This window comes from Pinus tabuliformis, chromosome Q (genome assembly GCF_031772625.1).
Source record: "Pinus tabuliformis cultivar Carrire ecotype Pingquan chromosome Q, CPIR1, whole genome shotgun sequence".
NCBI classification, from domain to species: domain Eukaryota; kingdom Viridiplantae; phylum Streptophyta; class Pinopsida; order Pinales; family Pinaceae; genus Pinus; species Pinus tabuliformis.
The window spans coordinates 995,725,466-995,752,288 of NC_142296.1; the positions used below are offsets into that span (position 1 = coordinate 995,725,466).

General features: G+C 38.6%; 1 protein-coding gene across 1 annotated transcript in view; it reads left to right on the plus strand.

Annotated features, from left to right (window-relative positions):
• LOC149222822 (uncharacterized) overlaps window positions 1-26,823 on the plus strand; it is a 496,388-nt gene that overhangs the window by 320,261 nt on the left and 149,304 nt on the right. The gene's annotated exons all lie outside the window — the stretch shown is intronic.

Sequence of the window (26,823 nt, forward strand, 5' to 3'; positions counted from 1 at the left end):
TTTATTCCTTAATTATCTAATTCCCTTATATTTATTTGTTTATTTATTAAATTTTTTAAAAAATTCTTTAAATTATATTTCAATTTCAATTTATTTTTTTTTTTTTTTTCTCAATTTTTTTTTTTTTTTTTTTTTTTTCGAGCTATTTATTTTCTTAAAGAAATTTTATGATTTCTTTTTATATATACATATTTTGTGTTTTTTTAAATTAGTGTATTTTAGTAACAATTATTTTTGTGTATTGAAATATTAATTAACGATATATAAATTTATAAAAAACTTTACCTCAAAATATTAATGTTATTATTTTTTTTAAACTAGGCAGAAATAATTAAAAATTTTGTTATAAAAAAGCACTGCAAAAAAAACACATTTAGAAATCCCTTAAAAAACAAACATCTTAGGATGAAAAACAAGAAAATGAATAAGATAACTTGAACAACTGTTAAATGATCAACATTAAAAAAAAAAAAAAGTTGTGCATACTTAGGACATTAGAAAATTTTAAGTGCCAAAAATATATCTTAAAAAATGATGATTTTCAAAATTCACATGATAATCACAAATATTTAAAAAAAAATATCCACATTCGATACATTAGCAAATTTAAAGTGTCAAAAATAAGCCCTCCAAAAAAATGGATTGATGTTGCATCAACACTTTTCAAAATCAGTATGAAAAGTGCAAACATTTAAAAACATGTTCATACTTGATACATAAAAAAATTTTAAGTGTTAAAAATATGCTCCAGAAAAAAATGGTTGGTGTTGCATCAACACTTTTCATAATCAACATGAAAATCACCAACATTTAAAAAAATTGTTCATAAGAAAATTTAAAGTTTCAAAAATATGCCCCCAAAAAAAAAAATGTTATGTGAATCAACGCTTTTCAAAATCGGATGATTTTTTTGCTACATCAAAAAAACATGTAATCGGTAATTTTCTCATTTGATCGGTAACTATCTTAGGACTAGTGTGGAAAAAGTCGGGAAAAAATCGGGATTAAATCCCTAAAATGCTTTTTTTTTGGCTCGCCGATTAAATCGGCCGATTTTTGCCGATTTTTACCTAGTTGAAAAAGTCGGGATTAAATCAGGACTTTTTCCAAAAAATCGTGAAAGAGGTAGTTTATTTAATGATTTTTAATTTTTTTTTGAAAAAATCGAGATTTTATTGAAAAAGTCGGGATTTTTTAAAAAATGAATATTTTTGTATTTTTTAATTTTGCAGAATTTTTGCCGACTTTTTCAAAAAACTCCCGACTTTAACGACTTTTTCATTTTCTGGACCCTTCTCTATTTAATCCTGACTTCGAATTTTTCCACATTGGTTAGGACTGTTTCTTCACTTATTAGCCCCCTTGAAACAAAGCTTGAATGCTCTCCAAATGCTCTCGATCTTGTACTATATACTGTGGCCTGATCTCTGCAATTAGGGCTTGATAAATCGCCCATAACTTTCTTCTAGATGCCTCCACAGATTTGGCATAGGGTTATTGCTTTCTTTGAGGTGAAATGATGCTAAAACGATCTTCATTTCTACCCTTTGTTCAAAGCCCTAGCTCTAATACCATGTTGAGAAATCTAGGGCAGCGAGTTAGAGTATTTATTAACTTGATTTCTCTTTAATCCTTTACATTTTTCTTGTGATTTCTATTAGGATATTATCATCATTATTTAGTTCTATTCATCATCAAAACAAATGCCAATACGAAGATCATAATGGAAACACGGGAACACTAGATGTAGGTTACTAGCCAAGGCCAAAACCTCTCGTAGAGAGGAAAAACTCACAAAAATATTTGATAGAATTTCAATGAAGATTTCCAAGACCTTGACCTTGACCCAATACCAAATCACAAGTGATGAGCCAGTCGGAACCCCAAACCAATTCCCTGCAAAATGATGACTGAGGAAATCCTAGTTCCTCCAACAGATCTGCCCATGTGAACTGCAAAGACACAAATGTTCCTCCTTTGCTGGCCTCTTACAAAATTCACTCCTTCCACAGACTTCGCTGGATCAGATGTCACTCTTCTTCGCTGGGATCCGAGATCTTTCTTGTGTGTGTTCTATCACAAATGAGGTGAGACTCCTCTTTAAATAGGCTTTTCATGAGAGCGAATTAGGCCTCCTTAAGCTGACATGAGGACAACTGGCCAACCCATCACTTAGAGGTTTCTAGACATGACGTTTTACATTAAACACTTTTCTTTCATAACACATGGGCCTTCCAATGGCTAGAGCATCATGACCTAGACCTTTTGACTTGTCGACAATACCCCTAGAGCACTCAATGGGTGATTTGACCTAGGACCACAACATGATGGGAAAGAAACCCATTTCAATAAAAATAAATTTCTTTTCTTTTCTTTTGATAAATACATCAATAATTACATCATGTCATGACTCAAGTACAATTTATGAAGACTGCCACTAGCTACATTTCAACAAGTCATGGTCCAAACTAAGTGAATTTGATTGAGCCATTAGACATCCTTCCCCGTTCTTGGGAGACCGATTATCTTCTTCAACCTTGGATACTGATCCTTCAAGAGGAGGAAATTTTTTTGGAGTTGTAACTACCTCTTGTTGGTTGACAGATTTCACTCAAATTGTCTTTGATTTCTACTCTAGCTTCCCTTTCTATGGTTTTCAAGAGAGGAGGATCATTCTCCATATTGGACATAGTGCATATTATCTAGTGCTTCTCATTTTCTCCTTGTCACCAGGTAGGCTTTGTTGACCACTACGTGTCAACTTCCCATAGCAGTACACCCCCTTTTCTTCGCAAAAGGGATAGCGCTTGATTGATGTGTCCGTGCCATTCGACAGTCATCGTCGACTTGATCAATTTATGTTGTAAACCCAGTCTGCATGTGTGAATTGTAAATAATCTTAGCAGAGTTGAGTCATGTATGTAAATTGCCTAGGTGGACCTAATTTTCTAGTGATAATCTACATTCTGGAAGGTTTTTTGTCTCACCGATCCATGATCGGCAGAGTTTTCCTTCAGCCTAACCCCAAAGCCGGAATGAATTTTGTCATTAGAATCTTAGACGAATCCTAGTGTGTTGATCTGCTAGATTATATTTGGTCGCAGAACTGGGTGGTCTATGAGGGTCTATGTCAAATGGGTTTTCCCCTTTGAGATGTAAAATTGTAAAAGTCATGATGTAAAGTGTCTTGAGGGTTAGAAAATGTTTTAATCCCCTCATAAGTCCCAAGTCCTAGGTCCTAGGTGATTTTTCCAAAGGCTAAGTTCGAGGATCCAAAAATAAAAATTAAAAAAATTAATTAATTAAAAAATAGATAAAAATAATAATAAAATTTAAAAAATAATTAAAAAATAAAAAATAAAATAAAATAAAATAAAAAATAATAATAATAATAAGTCAAATTTTTTAGTAAATAAATGCAGAATTTTAATTTTTTAATATATTAAAATGCATTTAAAAATTCGACGGATGAGATTAAAAGAAATCTTGATCTTCATCGACGGTCGAGATTAGTTTGACATGGATCACTTGAACTAGCTGTTGGGAATTTTTCCTTTAAATAGGGTGCTAGGGGTCATTTGAGATCAGATTAGATCTGAGAGTCTGGTGCTAAAGAAAGTTCTCTTGTAGTCATTTTTTGTGTAATAAAGAAAGACTTTGGGGTTAAAAATCTTGCTGGTGTTACTCTTCTGGAACTGCTGTAAGATGATTTATTTTTCTGTATAATTTTATTTTCAACCATTGATAATAGCTTGATGAAGATTGATTTAGGCACAGGTATCTTGTCTGATCTTTGGGGTTTGAATAATAGTTTAGATTCTGAAATATAATGGCAGGTATCTCCATTTGATCTAGATTTCACTATTGTTTTCTCCCTCTATGTTAATGGTTGATTTTAAGCTGTGCAAGAAATCTTAGTTTTCAGTTTACCGGGCGTTAGGGGAAGTTTTCGGCTGAACCAGCCAACTCCCGGATTGCATTTCTGAAAGAGCCTAGCTAGTTTTAATCCCGGGCTTATCATCTGAATTTTTTTTTTTAATGAATGCATGTAGGGTTTTTCTGAAGCATCTCACATTAAATTAAAATTCTGAAAATATTTATGTGGCATAACGAGAAATCTGGCTGTTTAAGAGTCGAAAATTTGTGAATACTGTAATTATTTAGTTAAATTTTGGGGTATCTCCTTGCATATTTTTGCCTTTTGCAGGTTGCAGGTGCAGATCTTAAAAGGGAGATTTTTTTTATTCAGATTGCGGGTGATTTTAGCAGGTTCTGAGCCACCATTTTTGTTGCGGCCCTCATTCCTCCATCGATCTGCAGATTTCAAGCTCTCCTTCCATCTGCCATTGCCTTTCTTTATACGCTGTTGTCAAATCCATCCGTGTTGTCCTGGCATTCTCTGGATTTCTGCGTATTCATCCAGCTTCCCACGCAGACCTGCACCTGTGCACAAAAAAAAGGGGAAATCTCCACGCAGCAGCCATCTTTCCCCTCTGCCGCAGCTCTGTCCCTTTGTCATTTCCTCATTTCGTTGCAGTTCTCATCCCCGACTCCATCCGCAGCCATTCCCTCGCTGTTTTTGTCCTCTTCTCCCATCCACGCAGTCACATTCTCGCTCTTCCCATCGCTGTTGCTGCGTTCTCTCGCCATCCCCGCACCTGCAAGCAGCATTTGAAGCCCTCAATTCTATCCAAACTGCAGCGTCCAGGCCAGCAGCACCCTCACGTAGTTACTCCAGCCACCTGCGTGTTCACCTCTCCACGCTGCGTCCATTGCTTTCTCTCCCACGCGCAGCTAATCCTCCCGCATTCCATTTTTCACGCTGCAACATTCTCCCTCTTCTGGCATCGTCCAGCTATTGCGTCCATTTTTTTTCTGCTATCGCTCCCCACGCAGCTCCCTCAGCCGCTGCTGTTCCTGCACACGCACACCTGCATACAAACAACAAACTCTTTTTTTTTCAGCGTATGAGTATTTGGGTCACGTTTTGATTTTCCATTTTTTTATTTTTCTTTTGGACTAGGGTTAATTCCTTTCATCGTTTGTATTTTCGTTAGCTTAGGTTTTTGTTAGGTTTGTTTTATTTGGGGTAACGTATGTATTATTATTTCATTAAACTTTTAACTTACGACTTTATCAAAAATAAAAATTATAAAAAATATAAAATGCTAAGTCACATGACACGAGACACGGAGGACACGTAAATACGAGGTATTCAATACGAAACGCAGCGACCTGGAAACAAGACATGGGGGACACGTTTTATATATATTTAATATACATATATATATATATATATATATATATACCGAAATATAGTTTTTTATCCATATTAAACTGCAGGTTGCAGCTTATCTAATCAAATTAAAATATAATTACTTCTCAAAGTTCATAGTTCACTTTAAAAAAATAAATAGAATCAAAATTTACAACTTACAAGCACATAAGAAACTAGTCATGATAAAAAATCATTATTAAAACCAAGAGAAACTTGACATGAATTTGATAAATAATTAACAAGTATGTCGTGCTTATCTATTTGAACTCATAATTTAACTTGATAGCAATTAGATTTTCAACTAGTTATTTCAAGATTGATTTGGTTGAGTGAAATTTGAGATATGCCTCTCCGAAGTTGAGGTGCCAAAAATACAGAATTGTAGTAAAATGCATGCCTAGGCTAAAATTAAAAAAATTTGATTAAAAAATTATATATATTAATATATATATATATATAGATAAATAGATATAGATATAATTAACTAACTACAAGTTAATAAATTAAATTATGTAAAAAATTAAATTATATATAAAAGAAATTAATTAGATTTTAATTAAATTGAATTAAAACAAATATTAAACAAATCATATTAAAATAAATTAAATTATATATATAATTATTTTATTAAAATTTAATAAAATGTAATTTATTAAAAATGATTTAATATTAAAAGAAAATTCTATTTAATTCATTCAATATAAAATACAAAAAATATAATACCAAACCTTTTATAACAATGAATAGAATATCGTATATACAATAACGTTGGTATTACACCAACGAATAAAAAATTAAACCATCTTAGGTATTAAACATCGAGCCGTTGAAGGGATTAGAAATCGTATTTTTTATGAAAAAGGTTCCAAGGTCAACGAAATCCCAAGGTAGATCAAGCATCGAGGTTAAGTGATATCGGAGGTTCAATTAAAAAGAGTTCCGAAATTATATGGTTCTTAGCTCCGATTTATGCGACCTACACATCACCTTATATAACAATATGTCAAAACTTATGACCAAATCCATCGAACGAACACTCCCGCAGCTCCACACGACAGCTCCAGACAATCGAAAATAACCCGAGGGCCGGAATAGACCAACGCTTACGCTATAAACCATGTTTTTTTTTCAATACGTATTCAAAACATCGAAATACGTTAGGGCAACGTATGCTATGTACAAAATACGCGTATTCAAAATTTATGACACGAATGGAAAACGTCGAATACGTATTCGATTTTTATGACACGTTAAAAATCGTATTGGACACGTATTAGGGCCGTTTTCGTGTCCAATACGTAAAATACGGGACACGGGACCCTAGGGGACGTGTCCTGTGACTTAGATAAAATGAAATAAAGGTTTTGATTTAGTTTTTTTTTCACTTTGACTTTATATTAAATAAAAAAAAATAAAAGAATTAAAAAAAAAACCATAATTTTTTTTTCTTTTATTTAGATCTTATATGGTTTCATTTTATATAGATCAGGTATGTTTTAGTTAGGATTTAGTTTAGATTGGTTTCATTTTATATAGATCAGGTATGTTTTAGTTAGGATTTAGTTTAGATTCTAATTTAGTTTTATTTCATAAAATTAAAAAAATCATAAAAAATATAAAAATAAACAATAAAAAAATAAAAAAGTTTCGATTTTCATTTTTGTTTGATATGGTTAGGTGTTAGAGTTAGACCTTTTTTTTAAATTAATTTTGAACTTATTTAACTTAGCTTTTAGTTTTAGCTTTAGATATATTTAATTTTAGTTTTGTTCCATTTTTTTTATTTTGATTTTAAAATAAATCCAAAAAATAATAAAAAAGCATAAAAAAGGGTTGCTTTAGTTTCTATAGATTAGGTTAGTTTTAGATTAGATTTTATTTTTGTTTCATTTTGAATTTAAAATTTAAAAATCATGAAAAATATAAAAATTATAAAATTATAAAAAGTAATAGGAGTTCCTTTTAGTTTACTAGATTTTAATTTTATTTAGGTTTTTAGATTTATTTAGTTTAATTTAATTTTTGGGATAAAAACAAATAATAATAATAATAAATAAATAATAAAAAATTCATAAAAAAGTGTAAAATCATTTTGGTGACTTTTGTGGTATTTTCCTACAGCTAAATGCACTTAATGTTCATTTTGAAGTTAGCTATGTAAAAGTGATAACTGGTTAGCATTTGAAATTATGTGGTTATTTCAAGCATATTAATCCTTCGAATTTTAATTGCTGGAATGTCATTATTGAGTTTTAATTGTTGGATCACTATTAAAGCCTTGTGCGTTTATCGAATATCTTGCATTGCTTGAGTTATCTGATGGTAGATGATTGTTAATGAGTTCATCTTTCCGCAGTGTTTGATAGATAATCATTCAGCCATTAACTCTATAAGGCACTGGTCTATTAACTTAATAAAACCAAATAAGTGCTTGTTTTTCTCTCGTGTCTCCCAACCCAACTGGTCCCCAGTTGGTCATTCATTATCCCATAGGGTCTACCCCCCTTAGCCGCGGGAGACAGGCTTAAACGGAGAGACCGGGGATCAGGGTGACAACCCCCGGTCTTAGCGTTGTTGTGACAATCTGTGCGACAACAGGCTTCTAGGAAGTAAATTTCGAATTTTTCTTTACTGAGAATGTAGAAGCTAGATGCCCATAAGAAAAAAAAGATCTACATATGATTGAAACATATTCATAATCAAGTTTTTAATTCCAAGACATACATGTGACTTTTTAAATAGATTTTCTCTAGAAGACCTTTTCGACGGTACACTTCAAAGAAAATTCTTGCATAGGTTGTTAATGGTCTTCTTCATGTTTCATCCAAACAATAATGGAATATTCCAAGCATATTTCCATTAGCTTCCAGTGAAAGAGGTTCGTGAAAGTGATTTTGGGGCCTAACCCAAATTGGAGACAAAGAAAGAGAGTCTGAGGAATCAAAAGTAGGGTACCATTGTTTCACGCATGAATCAGATTTATCCAGAAGCATGGTCCAGATTGGAGAATGTTATCTCTATCATCTCTTGAATCAAATTCTATGACAATGAAGCCTTGGAAACATGAGTGAATACATGCCTCTCCTTGCAACTGGGGCTTTCAGGTATTAAAAATCCAACAATGGAGGTTAGGATGTTTTGCCCATAATTGGCTAAACCTACAAATATGGTCATTCTCTTTGTCCATAGTGGCAACGAAAAGCAGTCTTCGAAATGTCCTGCTCCCTCATGCGAATCTAGTGATACCTTGAATGCAGATCTATCTTAGAGAAGTATTTATCTCCCTTAAGCTCATCCATCAACTCATCGATGCGTGGAATGGGATTTCTATTCTTCAAGGTCTTCTTACTAAGAGCCTGATAGTTAAGACAGTTGCGCAGCGTCCCATCTTTCTTCTTCACCAGCACCATGAAATAAGCAAATGGACTCGAGCTAGCCCTTATGTGTCCCAATGTCAACAACTTCTGAATGGCTTGCTCTATCTCATCCTTATAAGCCTTTGGGTGCCTATAAGGGGTGTTAATGACTGCATTCACCCCCTCCAGCTCGATGGTGTTCTCGAATGCATGGACTAGTAGTCTACTTGGTGGAACATCCCCAAAAACCCCCTGGTGCCTCTCCAATAAGGCTAGTATGTCTGGATGTGTGGCTTGCGCCTGTATTCTCGACTCAGAAATCGCAACTCAACTGCCCACTCCACATCCCCATGTCGCAAATTTTCCTCCATCCGGTGGGATGAAACTATCTAAGGGGGATAAGAGTGCATTCCCCTCAGCACTATCGACTTCCCATTCAGCCCTTTGAACTCCATCTCTAGCTTCTGCCAATTAGTAGTGACCTTCCCTAATGCATACAACCACTGGACACCCAACATCACATTGGTGTCTGGGACATCAACCACGAAGAAATGATGAGTGAGTGAGTAGTTCCCCACCTTCAAGGTCAACCCGGGGACATACCTATTGTTGGAGAAAATGTAACTAGGTTCGGTCTTCATAAATGTAATTTTGATATTTGTACTCAGTCAAGAAAAGAGAAATTATTTTTGTATTATTTGTCAATGAGTTTCTTGCTCATTGAAAATAGGTTAAGCACATTTTGAAGTGCTTCTAAAAGAGTCAAAGTCAAAATGTAATTATGAAAAGACCCTTTGAGGGCATGTTACATCATGTAAGTCATCATACAAGGTCAAGGAAATAACTCCAAGCATGTTCAAATCCTCTCCTAGCACCAACGAAGTCTACAAGAAGCAAAATGATGAATAAATGTGAAATATAATGAAACTGTGAAGTCGGCCTAGAAGACAGTCAAGTTGGCCTAATGAACAGTCATGTCAGCTTGAGAGAGGAAGGACAGATCTCTATTTATAGAATTTGTCCACTCTTCATTTGGATACACAACAATCACTTTGAAATCCACATAGAAGAGGAAGCCAAAAAAGGACGAAGAAAAGACAAGAAAGAGGGTCTACAAGACAACATTACAAGAAGGAAGAACAATGAAGTTAAGGGGCTGCTTTCTAGGGTTTCTACAGCCACACGTGCAAAGAAACTAAGGACAGTCTGTGGCCAGATCAACAGGGGTATATTCTTTATGGTTTGGGCTAGCTATTCGGTCAACAAAGGTCTCCCACTCCAGCATTGAAGGCAGCCTCACAAGCGAAGGAAGAAGGGATTGTTTCTAAGGTAAAACCAGTCACACGTGCGAGGTCAACAGAGGGTTGACTGTAGCTACAACAATAGTAAGGTGCAGGTCCTTATATCTCATGGTTTTGGGTGCAAATTAGGCCTACAAGGCCTCTCTCATCAGCGAGGAAAGAAGGATAAGACAACGAATAGAAGAAGGATTGTTTTAGGGTTTTGTTGTCCACACGTGCGAGGATTTCAGAGGTGGGTTGTTGCAGATTGACAACAGTTTAAAGGCAGCATATTGAGGGGCATCATTTGGATATAGAAAAAGGTCTACAAGGTCTCCAAAATCAACAAGAAGGTCCTCCTTATAACGAAGTAGAAGAGCCCTAATATTCTAGGGTTTCCCAACTTGAAAGGCAAAGTGTTGGAAGAAGAAGTTTCGAAAGTGACAGTGTAGAAATAGGAAGGATGTGACTCATGCTTGGAAGACATCCTATTCAAGGTTCTAGGGTTTGACAGTTGTTCAAATAAGAAGCTTTAATAAGAAAAATCTTACAAAGGACCCCTCTCAAGAGGGTTTGTCCCTGGCGGAGAGCCAGATTTTGTGTTCTTGTTATTTTGTTTTGGTAGCAGTTTGATGAAGCACACACATATGCACTAATAATAAGAAGAAGAAGTATAAGCTAACTAAGAAAAAGTAAAAAGACTTCACAAATTGTTATCAAGTCTCAGAGAATCATCACAACACTACTTTGCCCTAGATTCTCTAACATGGTATCAAAGTGATAGGTGACACATCAAGGAAAGGGAAACTCAAGAACACTCAAGCATCTACAAAGTTGAAGCATCAAACCTGGAAGTCTCAACCACTTCAAGGACAATAAGGGTCTATAATCCATCATTCATCAAGGAGGGCTACAAAGCTAGAAGGAGAGCCTTATATAAAAGAAGAAGCAGATCTACATCAAGCTACAAGTCCTCAAACACATCTCATCACCAAGCAAGTCCACTTGGAGAAGACAACTTGAAGGACATCAAGATCCAGGGAAGACAAGCCATCAAGCTTTCAAGGAGGAAGCAAATCCATCAAATCTCAAAATCTATCAAGTAAGTACATGTCCCCTTCTGAATATACATCAATGTCTTTTTGCAAGGAAAGCAATCAATTGGTAGGCATCAATAACTTTCTTGCATAGAAGAAGACTGATCTACTTCTCAAGGAGAATGAGCTCCTAGAATATGTCAAGGGGAACATTGCTATCCTTGCTAAGGAACAGATTCTAGCCTTAGCCAAGTACAATAAGTATGAGACAAGAACTCAAAGGATTATGATAGAATCAATCAAGGACTCTCTCATTTCCTATGTCTCCAAGTTTGAGACATCAAAAGAAATTTTTGATAATCTAGTAGAGCTATTCGCACTATCTAGCACCGGAGAAGTATTCTCAGAGGAATTAATTATACAAGATGAAGATAATAAAGGAAGGAATACCTCCCTACTTCATGAAAATATCTGAGATGAGAGATCAACTTCAAGAGCTTGGGGAAGTCATGTATGACAGAGAGATGACAACTGTTGTACTTAATCATCAACCCGAGGAGTGGGGAAACTTCACATAAAGCATTTATGCCAAGAAGGAAGCAACCACTCTTAGTGATATGTGGTCTCTATGTAGAACATAGGAGACTAGACTTAAGGTGAAAGAAGATGTGGGATCAAAGGAGAAAGCATTTTCTACCATGGCCAAATGAAAGGGTAAATTTGGCAAGTTTGGTCCACGAAGAACAAACAACAAAGACATGTCCAAGATCTAATGTTTTGGATGCCAAGAATATGGACACTACAAAAGGAATTGTCCCAAGCTTAAGAAGGACAACAACAACAAGAGAGAGAGAGAATAAGCTCATATAACTCAAGAGGTGGAAGAAGAAGGAAAGAAGCAAAAGAAGGAAGGTCCTCCAGATCTCTACTATGACTAGGTCAAACTCTTTCCTTTAGACTTCTTTCAAAGTTTTGAGTAGAATAGGAGCACGTAAGAATAAATTAAATTGCATGGCTAGAATTACCCTCTAGAATCTAGCAGCATGATGTACATGGAGTTCTAGGCACTCATGTAGATGTAACATTTATGAGAAGAACAAAAATGCATAAGTAGGAATATCTCCTAGAATATAGGAGCATGGAAAATATAGCTCAAAGATTTTCATGTAGAAGGAGCATACCTAGAATAGGACCTCATATATGATGGAAGAAAACTTGATCATGGCAAGACTCTTAGAAGACCTAAATCATCAAAGGTAGGAAACATTTGCAAGGCGAGGATCTTTAAGATCCTATGGTGGAATCTTCAAGAGAAGGTTTGTGAACCAAGGCAAGTGTCTCATTGGGAATTCCACTCATGGGATTCAAGAAAAGGGATGATATGCAAGCAGGCTAAGATGAAACAAGAAGGGCTACAACAAAGAATGATCAAGGAGGATCAAGATGAGGTATGTACGCATCAAAGTTTAAGTCGTGTCATCATTTGTATATTATTGAGTCATGGGTATAGTTCTATAACATGATCAAGCATGAAAGGATCTCTTTCACCAAGAACATGCTCAAAGGCATGTACAACGATGCAATGAGGGTCAACAAAAGATATGCTCACATAAGGAGCATAAGATTACTGACTAAGAAGCAAGAAGAAATGCTGACAAGTCCAGAAAGCAAGGGATGAAGGAATGCTTCCACAAGAAGCATTAGGTGGTTGATCGATCTATCTGAGAAGAAGCAAATGAAAAAAGGGATCAAACATGTGAAGAACACCATGATCACCGAGAATCGTTATCTGAAAAAATGCCTTGAAAGATATCTCCCAAAATAAGGCAGGATAACTTTGATGAAGGGAGAAAGGACCCTTGACACCTATGAAGGCCTTGGAGATATAAAAGGTGCAGATAACTGATTCTACTCTATGAAGATGTCGTGATGAAGAAGCCATCCAACAAAAGGAAAAACTATGTTGAAGCAATATCAAGATGAAGTCATGATGGGCTACTAGGTCAAAGCATATAACCTAGCAAGTATGATGGAGCATCCATGAGGAGAGCATTCCGAAGCATGGACAAGATGACAAAGGAGTAGCCAAGATGACTAGAAGAACCTGATAGTCACTTTCCATGAAGAAATGGCATGACTAACCAAGAAGGAAAGTGATGGATGGATGGTGCCCTACCGAGAAGAAGTTCGATCGAAGACTTTAAGAAAGGAAGGAGATCATGCAGCTGAAGGACCCATGAAGAAGAAGCTGCTGATAAAGGAAAGAGTCCCTAGTTAAGAGGGAGCTCTAACAAGTCCCAGATCAAGAGGGAGTTTTGAATCACCCTTGATTACAAAGGAGTGACTAATGTGTTTTCCATGTCATGGATCATGCAAGACTAACAGCCATAAGTCTAGATGAAGGCCATGGATGGAAATGTATACACAAGATAGACACAATATTCTTGTCTTCACTTGGGAAGAAGGAATGGTAGGATTAGGTAATCATCTGGCATCCGATACTCTTTGAGGATGTGTAGGGCATCCAAGACAAGAGTAGGCAAGAGGACCGATATTCTTTGAGGGCTGGGAACCCAAGATAAGAATAGTCCTAGAAGGTCATACTCGAGAACACCCGGGTGGGTATGTACCTTGAGAGACAATGATGAAGGTGTCTATAAATCATTGGTCTCGCCAACATTGTGGCTCATGGTCTCGTAAAGAGATGGAGCTATTAGTCAAGGCCTTGCACTATGACAATGCTGATGAATATGATGCTATAACAGATGGATTGCTAATCCGGTTTCTCTTATGTGAATTCTTCAAGATTGAAAATTGCCAAACACCTTGTAATGTTGTATGAATACCTCCCTAGTTAAGAGGGAGTGTTGGAGAAAATGTAACTAGGTTCAGTCTTCATAAATGTAATTTTGATATTTGTACTTATTCAAGAAAAGAGAAATTATTTTTGTATTATTTGTCAATGAGTTTCTTTCTCATTGAAAATAGGTTAAGCACATTTTGAAGTGCTAAAAGAGTCAAAGTCAAAATGTAATTATGAAAAGACCCTTTGAGGGCATGTTACATCATGTAAGTCATCATACAAGGTCAAGGAAATAACTCCAAGCATGGTCAAATCCTCTCCTAGCACCAACGAAGTCTACAAGCAGCAAAAATGATGAATAAATGTGAAATATAATGCAACTGTCAAGTTGGCCTAATGGACATTCATGTTGGCTTGAGAGAGGAGGGACAGACCTCTATTTATAGAGGCTTTCCACTCCTCATTTGGATACACAACAATCACTCTGAAATCCGCATAGAAGAGGAAGCCAAAAAGGACAAAGAAAAGACAAGAAAGAGGGTCTACAAGGACAACGTTACAAGAAGGAAGAACAACGAAGTTAAGGGGCTTCTTTCTAGGGTTTCTGCAGCCACACGTGCGAAGAAACTAAGGATAGTCTGCGGCCAGATCAACAGGGGTATATTCTTTATGGTTTGGGCTAGCTATTCGGTCAACAAAGGTCTCCCACTCCAGCGTTGAAGGCAGCCTCACAAGCGAAGGAAGAAGGGATTGTTTCTAAGGTAAAACCAGTCACACGTGCAAGGTCAACAGAGGGTTGATTGCAGCTACAACAACAGTAAGGTGCAGGTCCTTATATCTCACGGTTTTGGGTGCAAATTAGGCCTACAAGACCTCTCTCATCAACGAGGAAAGAAGGATAAGACAACGAATAGAAGGACTATTTTAGGGTTTTGTTGTCCACACATGTGAGGATTTCAGAGGTGGGTTGTTGCATATTGAAAACAGTTTAAAGGAAGCATATTGAGGGGCATCATTTGGATATAGAAAAAGGTCTACAAGGTCTCCAAGATTAGCAAGAAGGTCCTTATAACAAAGTAGAAGAGCCCTAATATTCTAGGGTTTCCCAACTTGAAAGAGAAAGTGCTGGAAGAAGATGTGTCGGAAGATGTGCCGGATTGACATTGCAGAAAGAGGAAGGATTTGACTAATGCTTGGAAGACATCCTAGTCAAGGGTCTAGGGTTTGGCAATTGTTCAAATAAGAAGCTTCAATAAGAGAAATCTTACAAAGGGTTTCCCTCTCAAGAGTGGAGAGGGTTTGTCCTTGGCAGAGAGCCAAATTTTGTGTTTTTGTTATTTTGTTTCGGTAGTAGTTTGATGAAGCACACACATATGCACTAATAAGAAAAAGAAGAAGTATAAGTTAACTAAGAAAAAGTAAATAGACTCCACAAATTGTTGTCAAGTCTCAGAGAATCATCACAATACTACTTTTCCTTAGATTCTCTAACACTTAGTACACTGCATTGTCCGGTCTTCGGGTACCAAAACTGAGAATCCCTCAAATGTAGCTGTCTGGATGCCCCTATGCTCCACCATCTGGGCATCAATGAAATTGTGGGTGGCCCCACTGTCAACCAGGATTGACACACGTTGTCCCTGTATAGTCCCCCTGATCCTGAGTGTCAAATACTTCAGCACACCTCGAAGTGAAGCGAGGACTCCCCCGGTTGGGGCAAATGACCCTCCTCTAGGTGGTGGTGGTGGTGGCCCTCCTGATGATGGTCCTCCCTCATCTCCCAGCTCCTCTACTGCCTCGGCCTCCTCCTCCTCAGGCTCACTATCTGAGAACACCTCGATGAAATGGGATTTTCCCTTGGTGCACTTGTGCCTCGGTGCCCAAGGCTCCTGGCATGTGAAACACAACCTCCTCCTCCTGAGGTCCCTCCGAGTGTCATCATCCAACTGGCTACGTCCTCCATCTCTCTGTGGTGGCCTCGCATCTCTATTCCCCTGTGGGGCTGTGGGTCTCGTGGGAACAAAGGCCCGGTTCTTGGGCACTGCATCGATCATGTCCTGGGTCCTAGAAATAGCATCCTGTAGTGATGTGGGCTTGTAATCCCTCACCCATCCATGCAAAGGCTAAACAAGCGCCTCCATAAACAACATAATTAGTTTTGCCTCTGAAATATATGTCACCATCACTGCGAGTCTCTCGAAATCTGTAATGTAGGCATCTGCGCTTCCAGTCTATCTCAAGTGGGCTAGCTCTCTGAAGTGTAGCTTCGGGTCCTTCCTCTCAAATCTCTCCAAAAATCGCCTAGTGAACTCTGCCCCAACATGATCAGTCTGTGGTACCACCACTCCTGTGCATCCCCTTCCAAGTGAAGGGTGGCGAAACGTATGGCATCAACTTTGTTGAATTTTCTAAGTATTACCCATTAGAATTTTTTTGTATTCTCTGGTTTATTTCGCCTACTTATTTAATTACTAACAAGTTATTTAACCATATAAATACTGAAATAAACACAATACAGTCTCAACCATCTACAGATCAATAACTGAAAGAAATAGACAAACACACAAGGGACATCGTTATTTTTGGACAAATGTCCCCGGAAAAACCCAACTTGGGAAAACCGGTGCAGCGGTCCTGAGAGTTTTATTATTGAGCAACTTTTCTTGAGTACACTAGGTCCCAAACTGGCTCACTCGACAAAGATAAAAAAAATATGGCAGTAATACCTCTCTTCGAAGGAAGATATTCTAAAAGTTTGCTCCACGAAACACTCGACATCCCACTCTGGAGCACTGCGTCAGCCTTCCTGGCCTCTACGTCAGCCAAAAACCCTCTGCGTCAGCCCTCTGAGACTCTGCGCATCCTCTTTGGCTCTGTGCCACTTTTGCAGCCTCTGCGTCAAACACGTAGGCTCTCTGGGCCTCTGCGTAGTCACTGTTGGCCTTTGCGTGGCTCCCTCTAGCTCTGTGTCTGCTTCTCTACCTATGTGTTGGTCTTTCGGCACTATCTTTGCCTCTCTGCCTCTGCACTCACCGCCTCTCGCTGCAATTGATCACTGGTTCAATTTTTCTTAGCAAACCCTGCTCTAGAAAATCGAATTCACTGATCACTCTGGTGTATCTCCAGCTGACCCTCAACCTTCTCTTATACTTTTTCCGTTGAGTCTTCAACGACCGAGATTACATCTCTAATCAATGACTAAGATTAGATTTGGCTTGATCCATGTCATTTAGAACCTTCTAACCCAATTTTATATTAATACCCATTAATATTTTTGTTTTCCTAGTTTTAGACTTAGGAACCCATTAAAAATATTAATTATTTTAATATCTCTTTCACTGGGTAGAATTTTCCCAAACCATTTCTGGGTCCTGGAGATCTCATGTGCTTTAGCCTCTCCACCAATTTTCATGGCTGGAGCACATCCAATGGTACCCCAAATCAACAAGCCTCCCTCATGGGATTCAAGTGAAGATATGTATCAAGTTTTTGGATCCATGACCTGGTTGAGCTCTTCGCTGACCCATCAAAGTTCAGAAGTGTGACCTTCCTTGCTAGCTTCTACACATCTTTGTTGGATGCTCCTCCCCTATAGTGGCCTCCAACCCCAGTAGTGTGCCTCTCCTTGACGTGGATGTACTCTCCAAAGGACATCACCCTCTTGATCCGGCCATCCAACCCCTCATGTCGATGCAACGAAATGTACCAAGTCCGTAATCGGGTCTGGCTCTCTCTCTGGCTCAGCCTCTTTCATGAAATTAGGCATTATGGGGCGACCAGCTTGCCCACGCTGTGGGGTGTGTGGAAGCTGATAGGTACAACTACCTCCTCCAGGTCTGGAACCCCCGTCACCTTGAGGTTCTCCCTCCAGTCTTCCACCCATTTTCAGGCCCATCACCTACTGCATCATGTCCATCATTAGCTACCCTTGCCTCATCATATGTGTTGATTTTGGGTATCATCAGACGTGCTCTAGCTCCATAATTTTGTGGAGGGGCTAGAATACATGAGATCTCCAAGACCCAGAAATCGTTTGGAGAAATTCCACCTGGATGAGGAGCTATTTAATTAATATTTTTAATGGGTTCCTATGTCTAAACTTAGGAAAATAAAAATATTAATGGGTATTAATAAAGATAAGGGTGAGAAGCTTCTAAGAGATGAGGATCAAGTCTATTTTAATCTTAGCCATTGATTAGAGACTTAATCTCGGCCGTTGATTCATCAACAGGAAAACTATAAGAAAAGACTTGAGGATAATTTGGAGACACACTGGCAAATACTCAGTATCCCAAGGAAAATCGATTCTCAAAGAGAAGGAGATCAATTTCAGAGGGAGAGTTTCAGGGTGGAGGTAGAGGAGGGAATCAACAACAGTCAGTGATTGAGAAGGAGGTGAAGCAGGGCTATTGAGAGACAGCGCAGCGGGAAGGCGTAGTCCTCACACAAGTTGACACAGAGGGAATCAGAGCGATGCAGAGTGACGCAGAGGTGATGTGTTGGAATTTCTAAGTTTGACACGTTAGAAACCCTTTACGCACTTTACTGATTTATTCCTACCTACTTGTTTTGTTAATTAACAAGTTATTTACCATGTAAATACTAGAAATAAATACAAGTACATGCTCAACACATTACAAATCATCAACTGAAGGAGATAGAATCAAGCACACAAGTGACACCGTTGTTTTTGGACTAATGTCCCTGGAAAAACCCAATGTGAGAAAACCGGTGTAGCTATCCGAGGGTTTGATTTATTAAGCAGTTTCAGAATACAATTTGGGTGCCAAATTCGGCTCACCCAATAGAGAAAAATCTCGGCAGTAGTACCTCTCTACTCGGAAGTAGATATTCTGGCTAAAACCCCGAATAAACACTCCGGCAGCTCCACAGCTCCAATCTGCCCCACAAAACCCCAATGTCGGCCTCTAGGGATTGCGTCAGCCTCTCTTTGGCCCAGCGTTAGCCCAACGTCACTCCATCTTGGCTTGCGTCAGCCTTTGGAGGCACTGTGTCAGCCCTCTGGCCCTCTGAGGCACTGTGTAGCTCCTGGCTGCCTTTGCGTGAGTCCTGGTTGGCTTTGCGTTAACGCTTGGCTGCTTCTGCGTCTCTCTCTCTGGCTACTCCACTGATCCTCCCGGTGCTATCTGTGCCTCTCCGCTTCTATATTCACTGCCCCTCAACAGCAACTCTGATCACTCTCTCAACTTTCTCAGCAAACCCAACCCCAGAAAGTCGAAATCTTGATCTCTTGGTGTGTTCTCCAAGTGACCCTCAAGCCTCCTCTTATACTTTTCTCGTTGACAAATCAACGGCCGAGATTAAGTCCCTAATCAACGCCTAAGATTAGATCTGGCTTAATCCATGACCTTTGGACCATTCTAACACAGTTTTATATTAATTCACATTAATATTTTAATTTCCCTGAGTTTAGACCATTGTTTTACAAAACGGGCGGGTTGAAACGGAAACGGCCGTTTCTGACCGTTTCATTAGCCCACAGGTTGACCCGGCCCATGACCCGGCTCGGCTGACCGAGTCAGCAATGACTCGGCCGAGTCATCCAATGACTCGGCCGAGTCATTGCTGACTCGGTCAACCCGGCCGGGTTTGTATTGACTCGGCCGAGTCATGGAAAGGACGGCTGGGCAGCAATTTTAATAAAAAAAATTCATGTTTTTGCTGATATTTGGTAAAGGTAAGTAGGGGTCAAGCAAATTTTCACTTGGATGCATCAGTGGGGTTGCACATCAAAAGAAAATCACACTCAAATAGCCAATGTGATGCAATCTTACACACTCTATGCACTCTTTTGCTACATTGTGCTTCATTTCTTGTTGTTTAAGGTTCCAATCTTTCCTGTTAGTTTGCCATTCACATTTTTTTGCTTGCCCAGTGACCTCTTGCTTACCACTATCTCATGGTATCCTCATTCACCATAGATGCCTATACCACAATCAGTATTTGACGGTATCCTTGCAAACATTTTTGCACAACCTTCAGATATGATCTGTTGGGTAAAATGAAAAACACGCAAACTTATTAATTTCCAGGATGTAAAGCTGGCACTCTTGGTCATACTAGTCTGTGGACTCTATAACAAATTGAAGATTAAAGGAATCAAAGTTAATTGTCTGACACAATCAAAATTAACTGTCTGACACAAGGCAAAGATTAAATGCTAGTCAAATACTCAAGTGCATGGCTCTTTAAACTTTAAAGTCTTTCAGCAAACTAATTCAGGCAGCTTTAGGGAAACCTGATTCAGCATTTGATTTTTGAACCTTCTATCTACTGGATATAACCGTGTGAAATGTTCATTTATGTGACTCACCTCTTAATATGGATTCAGAAGACCCTTCACCATACAACTTTATTTAGGGGACAGTTCTTGAAGAATTACAGTGCACAGTATAAGAGGAACCTGGGGTAGCTCCAGTGATACAAACTTTAGTTTCTCAGTCACTTGTTGAGTGGTTTTAGGATTGTCATCTTCAGGTATAATGGCTCCTAGATGGTTGTGAACTCAGCCCTTCTTCCACCGAGATACATGCCAATAAACAGGCTGTTTATACAGTCTTCTAATCAGCAACACGTCCTCTCAAAGGTTGGCTGTAGCTGGACCTCCAAAACTGATAAATCTAGCCCCTTTTTACTGCATATATCAGTTCCGCGAACAGGCACCAAACTCAGCCCAGGTCACAGCTCAGTATCTCACAAACACCCACAATAACTCAGTCTCCATGCAGGGTATGTTATTATGGAATTGAATGGTTGTCTTCCATGTATATTATAATGTTTTGTGTTTGGAAACTTGAATGAAAATCTTTAAAATTATGTTTAAAATATTTAAAATTATGTTTTTTTATAAAAAAAATAAATATTTAATGTATTTTTTACAACGACCGAGTCATTGAAATCGAGCCGGCCGAGTCATTACCGAGTCCGAGTCCGAGTCGGAGTCGATCCTCGGCCGAGTCCGAGTCCGAGTCCAAGTTGTAAAACACTGGTTTAGACTTAGGGACTCCATTAAAAATATTAATTATTTTAATATCCCCCAAACTGTTTAGAATCTGCCCAAACCCTTTCAGGGTATTGGAGATCTCATGTGCCTTAGCCTCTCCACCAATTTTCATGGCTAGAGCACATCTGATGCTACCCCAAATCAACATGACGCAAAAGTGGGAGAAGGGTCTCCAAGGTGTCAGAAAGTTTCTAGGAGAGGGATGAACTTTTCCTCATGTGTTTTCTCTTAGTAGTGTCTCAGTTTCTATGTCAAATCATTCCTTGTAAAGTGATTGTTGTTGAAGATTAACAAAACCCTCATCTGTTGCACCGGTTTTCCCACATTGGGTTTTTCCAGGGAAAATTGTCCAAAAACAACTGTGTTGATGTGATTGGTTCTTGTGCTTGTATATCACTGTTATTTTCTCTATGGAATGTGATCACTGCAGTAGAATTTATTTTAATATTTACTGAAGAGATTTCGTAAATAATGTATTGTGAGAAATAAGTAGGTGAAATAAATCAGTTGCTACAGTAGAATTTCGTATTTCGAAATTTTCACATTATATCGGAGTGAAGATCTGGCAATAGGAGAGAAGAATTTGCTATGAGTCAGGGGCATGATGCTGAGGCATCAACTCAAAAGGACTGACACAGATCTCCAAAGAAAGAAGAAAGCACGAAGAACATGGATCATGATTATTCTATGTTGGATTCCAACTGGAAGAAGAAGTCGCTTGCCTAGCAAGTTCTACCTCCTCTGAGGTTTGGTATATATATAGTGGAGCTTCTTGGCATATGAAAGGAATACGAGAATGTTTTTCGAATTATCAAGAAGAAAGGATGAATTTCAGATCACCATGGGAAATAAGGTAAAATGTACCCCTGTATGAAGAGGTACTGCAGTCTTTCAAACAGAAGCAGGAGATCGACTTCGAGCAACCAATGTGTTGCATATGCCAGGATTGGGGATGAACTTACTCTCCGTATCTCAACTTCAAAACAAGGGATATGACATTTTCTTCATTAAGGAGAAAGTATATGTCAAACACCTGAGTTGGAAAAAGAAGGCCGATATTGGAATCGGAAGTAACAGGCTGTATAGATTACAGCTAGAATCTTCAATGGCACTAATAGGTAGCAGTGGGGATAAAGATTTGAATGAAATATGGCATAGGAGGATGGGACACTTACACCATGGGGCTCTAAAAAATTCTCGGGAAAAAAGTATCAAGAGTTTCGGAATTAAGTATTGAACGAGATGATGTATGCAGAGGGTGCGCTCTAGGCATGTATGCCAAAGCAGCGTTTTCTAGAAGTAACAATAGGGCTCAGAGTGTTCTAGGATTGATACACTCAGATATCTGCGGACCTATGTCCAAAAAAAGCTCTTAGTGGTGCCGAATACTTCGTCACCTTCTTTGATGACTATTTTAGGAAGACTTGGATCTACTTTCTGAAAACCAAGGATGAGGTTTTTGGTCGATTCAAAGAGGTCAAACCTCTAATGGAGAATCTGAGAGGAAAGAAGATAGAAGTGTTACACTCAGATAATGGTGGAGAGTACGTTGACAAGGACTTCACCGATTTTTGTGCTAGGGAAGACATCAGAAGAGTGGACATCTCCCTATAACCTGGAGCAGAATGGAGTAGCAGAAAGGAAAAATAGGACTATTGTGGAAGCATCTAGGGCAATGTTGTATGATCAGGATCTGCCCAAATTCCTGTGGGTAGAAGCATGCAGCATGACAGTTTATGTCCAGAACGGGACACCACACAGGGAATTGGGCAAGATCACTACGGAAAGTGTCTTCACCGGAAGACACCTGAAGTCAGTCATTTCAAGATATTTGGGAGTTTGGTGTATTTCCATATACCCGAAGAAAAGAGGAAGTGTTAAAATTGGCAAGTGGGTCATCTTATTCATGGCTGATACTATTTTTACTAGACTCCTCTCATCGAGAAGTGTAGGATTGATCTAAAGATCATCCGATTTCGATAAGTATTCATGGAGATATGAATTTATTTTGATTATGGAATAATTATCAAGCCTACCAACAACTCATGTAGGCTCAGAAGCCCAACAGTTGCATCTATTGAAATATCATAAGATGTGTATAAATACAGGAGGACGTTTCCTCATTTGGACTCACTCAACTCATCACATCTCTCTCTCTCTGCAACGCAGTAAAGAGTCTCTTCTCTCTTACATAATAGGTGACTCTCTCTGACACAAGTGGAAGGAAGGACGCAGAAATTAGTGCTGCAACTACAGAACCAAAGTTTGACCAGCGTTGACCAGAAGATCCCCTCCTTAGAACTACGTTGTAGGTCCATTCGGACCTCCTCTGAAGGCCGCATTTTTTGGTGAAGGAATCAAGCCGATCCGATAGTCGGTTTGCGAGATATCGACTGCCCTAGTTTTGATGATGAAGCCGCTAATGCTGATGCTGCTGATCTAGGGTTTGCTACTGCTGATATAAATCAGATTTTTGTACTATTTCTCTTTGTTGAATTATTGAAGATAAAAGAATATTTGATCAAACGGTTTCCCCATATTGGGGTTTGTCCCTGGCTAGCTGCCACATCTTGTGTCTCTTGTCTTGGCTTGTTTTCTGTCGATCGTTTAATGTTCTATCTGCACTTTACTTTATGTACATGTGATTGCTAATCTGTGGATAATAATAAGAAAGATAAGTAAACTGCTATAAGCATAGAACATACCATAACTTAACATGGTATCAGAGCTGAGGTGAAGACAAAGCCTGAGCAAGAGCAAGAGCAATCACAGGAGAAAAGATTGGCAAGGCTATCCTAAAAGAACTATGGGGTCCTCAACACTCTTCCCTACCGAAGACAAGCTCCATGAGAAAGATGACTATCACGGATGGAAGATGTCTATCGATCTAACCTTAGAAGATCAAGGAGTATTGGACCATGTGAGAGGCAATATTGTTGAGCCTCCATCAAATGCACCCGCTGTTGCGAGGAACAAATGGAAAACCGGCGAAGTCAAAACAAAGAAGATCATCCGGGGCTCTATCGACAAGCGTTTGGTGGTCTACATCTCCAATATGAACACCTCCAAGGAAGTCTACGATAGACTGTGTTATAGACATATTTGGGCACTGCAACCCCAATCTCATATGTCCATAAACCAAGGGCTTCTAAGCCCCTAAAAGTGTTGTTTCATACCCTAAAGGAACAAGGTCAGCTGATTACATCATCTCCCAGAAGTTCTCCTTGAAAAACTACTCAGAACTGGTCAAAACTGGACCATACAGACTGCTCAGTGCTAAGGGTGCGATGCATCTCACCTACTACATGCAAAAAGTGCGATGCATACTGGAAAGCCCTTCTGTAGGGTGCGATGAGCAAGAGCAGACAAATGGCAGAGGCAGTTGGCTAAGTGGAAACCCAGAGAATCTTCTAGAAACTGCCCATTTGACATTTGCCTCTCTAAATTCGCCCAGGGATGAGTAAGAGATCATGAAATCTCCAAGTGGAACTAAGAACTATCAAAGAAATGACACTAATCAAAATCCCAGAAGCTGACTCACCCACTTGCAAATATCTATATATGGATCCCTCATCCTTGAGATCCAGAGGCTGGAATTTTGTATTTTGTAAGGAAGTGCTGTTGGTTTCTCTATGCAACATTGTGTTGTTGGGTGATCTAGCTTTTCATGAGGTGAAGATGGCTTTCATGCTAGGAGGATGGCGCGCAGACCAATGGGTTGTAATCCTCTTTTCTACTACTTCTATCAATAAAGCTATTTGAGTTTTCCTCCATATTCTTGTATATCTCTGAATCTTGTATTGATATATGCATTTGTATGGTTAATATACATCTGATCCTATATTGTTTATGGTTATAGATCTCTATGCTTTGATGGTATTATGCTGCTTTGACTCTACAGGTGTTCTTTGAAGCGGGACAAGAAAGGAAGGAGTGGCGAAGCTCTGTCAAAGGAGGGAGGAAACAAGAAAGTAGCCAAACAAAAGACTGAGGTTGGTACTCTCTGCTTTTCTCTCATCTATCTCTCATAAAGGAAAACACAAGTAACTTTAGCTTGTTTGTTTCTAAGATAGCTACACGTCTTAGTGGGACTAGCAGCTCTGAATGGACACTAGTTTTCCCAATAACAAAATGGCGACTCCACTGGGGATCGAATAACTTGTTTGCTTGTTTCTATTTGTTTGCTTTATAAACTACAGATGGAGCTTGAAGTTAAGCCAGCTAGCCTTCGAACTTCTTTTGCTATGCAACTTCAAAGTAGATCAACGTTGCTTCAGTCCATCTCCGGGTTTGTTTATGAACTGAACGATTGACTTGCAAACATCCTAAGTGCCCTGTTGGTAGCTCAAATAACCTCATTAGATCAGCCCCTATACTTTGTGTTTACTGTCTATCATTAGCTCAGCCTAAACCCCTGAACTTAGTTGCAAACTGTGAGTGAAAACCAAGCTCAGTCTCGTCCCTAGACCATCACACTGTCTCTCATTGGCAACCTGGATGCATCGCACCTCCCGTGTGTTACAGGTGAGATGCATCCCTGTTTCCCTGTGTTACAGGTGTAATGATTAGGTAAGACTATTTCTGCCTCCAGATTTTGGTTTTCTCTTCATTGTCTTCAGCTTTATTCAGTAGTTTTGTTGTCTGTGATTAGTATACCACTGTTGAAACTCCCTTCCTTTGCATTATTCAGCCTCCATTGATAAAGAATTGTGAATGTTTTTATGTATTTTTCGTCATTTACAGTTCTCCTTTGCAAACAGTAGCTTAATCGAACTGTCGTCTTTTGATTTGAAAGTGTTGCAAGTGTCGTTTTCAATCAAGGAAAAGAGTGTCGTAAAGTCTTCCTCTTTTGATAGTTGATTACACTTTTGCCATTGTATTTGATTTGAATTAATAGTATTTCAAGTGTCGAAAGCAATTTTAAATTCGAAATCGCAAAGTGTCGTCTTAGTCTTCCTTTCGTTTTTTGAAAAGAAAATTGTTAGTACTGTTGCTTTGAAAGAAAAATAGTTCAGATCTGTACTTAGCATTCTTTTTGTCATTCACACATTAAGAAAGCGGAAAACAAATACATGCATGTGCATTTGCATTTAGACTGCTTGTGGAAATTGATTTAGGACAGTGCATCTAGTGTGTGCTCTCTGCTCTATGTTGAAAGAATTTTACTTTTCTTTCCTTAGTAGCTAGGATTTTCATTGCAAAAAGAAAGTAAACGATTGTTTATCATTTTAGATTGCACATTTAGGATTTGTATATCTACATCACGTAGTGAACCTTAAAGGCAAACTTCTTAAGAAATATCAACTGTAAAATAAATCTCAATGAACATAAAAACGCTTTGGAACCTAATGCACAACATTTAGAAGTCTACGCTAGAGACGTATTCTGACGTCGTAAAACATGGTAACTATCGCTTTCATCGTAGGTTGGGTGATTCCTCCTCTTTGATACGACAAGTGTCAGTATGGATTTGTGCTCCCACGTACCGTCGAGTATATATTGGGAGACCACAATAGGCTATATCCTTTATCCTTAGGAAGCCATGTTTGCCGCCCTATCGATCGCACTGAACACAACATTCGGGAAAATTGACTGCCGTACCATAAAAAGTATTATGCAGTTTTGCGATTGGTTTGGTAATCCCTCTGTCTAGATTTCCAGAGTAGTCACTTTCGTTCCTTTTCAGACTCCTTAAAAGAAAAGGTCCATTTGAGCACTTGTCACTTCAGGCTCATTAAAAATCGAAGGCGACTAGAGTCATCTTTAGCTTTTTCTCGACTCTTAAAAATTGAAAAAGCAAGTTGTGTCAAAGCGTCATAAAATTTATTTTAATCGGAATAAAATCACTGTTCCCTCATTGGTCTTAGGTTGAGAAAATGGAATCCACCAATCAAGGGTTTCCCCTTGGGGGGAATCCTAGTCCCTTCTCCTCTTGGGGAGATGTTGGTGCACCTCATATGGCTACATCGTCCCTTCTAGGGCTTACAATTGGCCTGCCAGTATGGCTTTTCTCGACCTCTCTTGTTCAAAACACTATGATTCCTG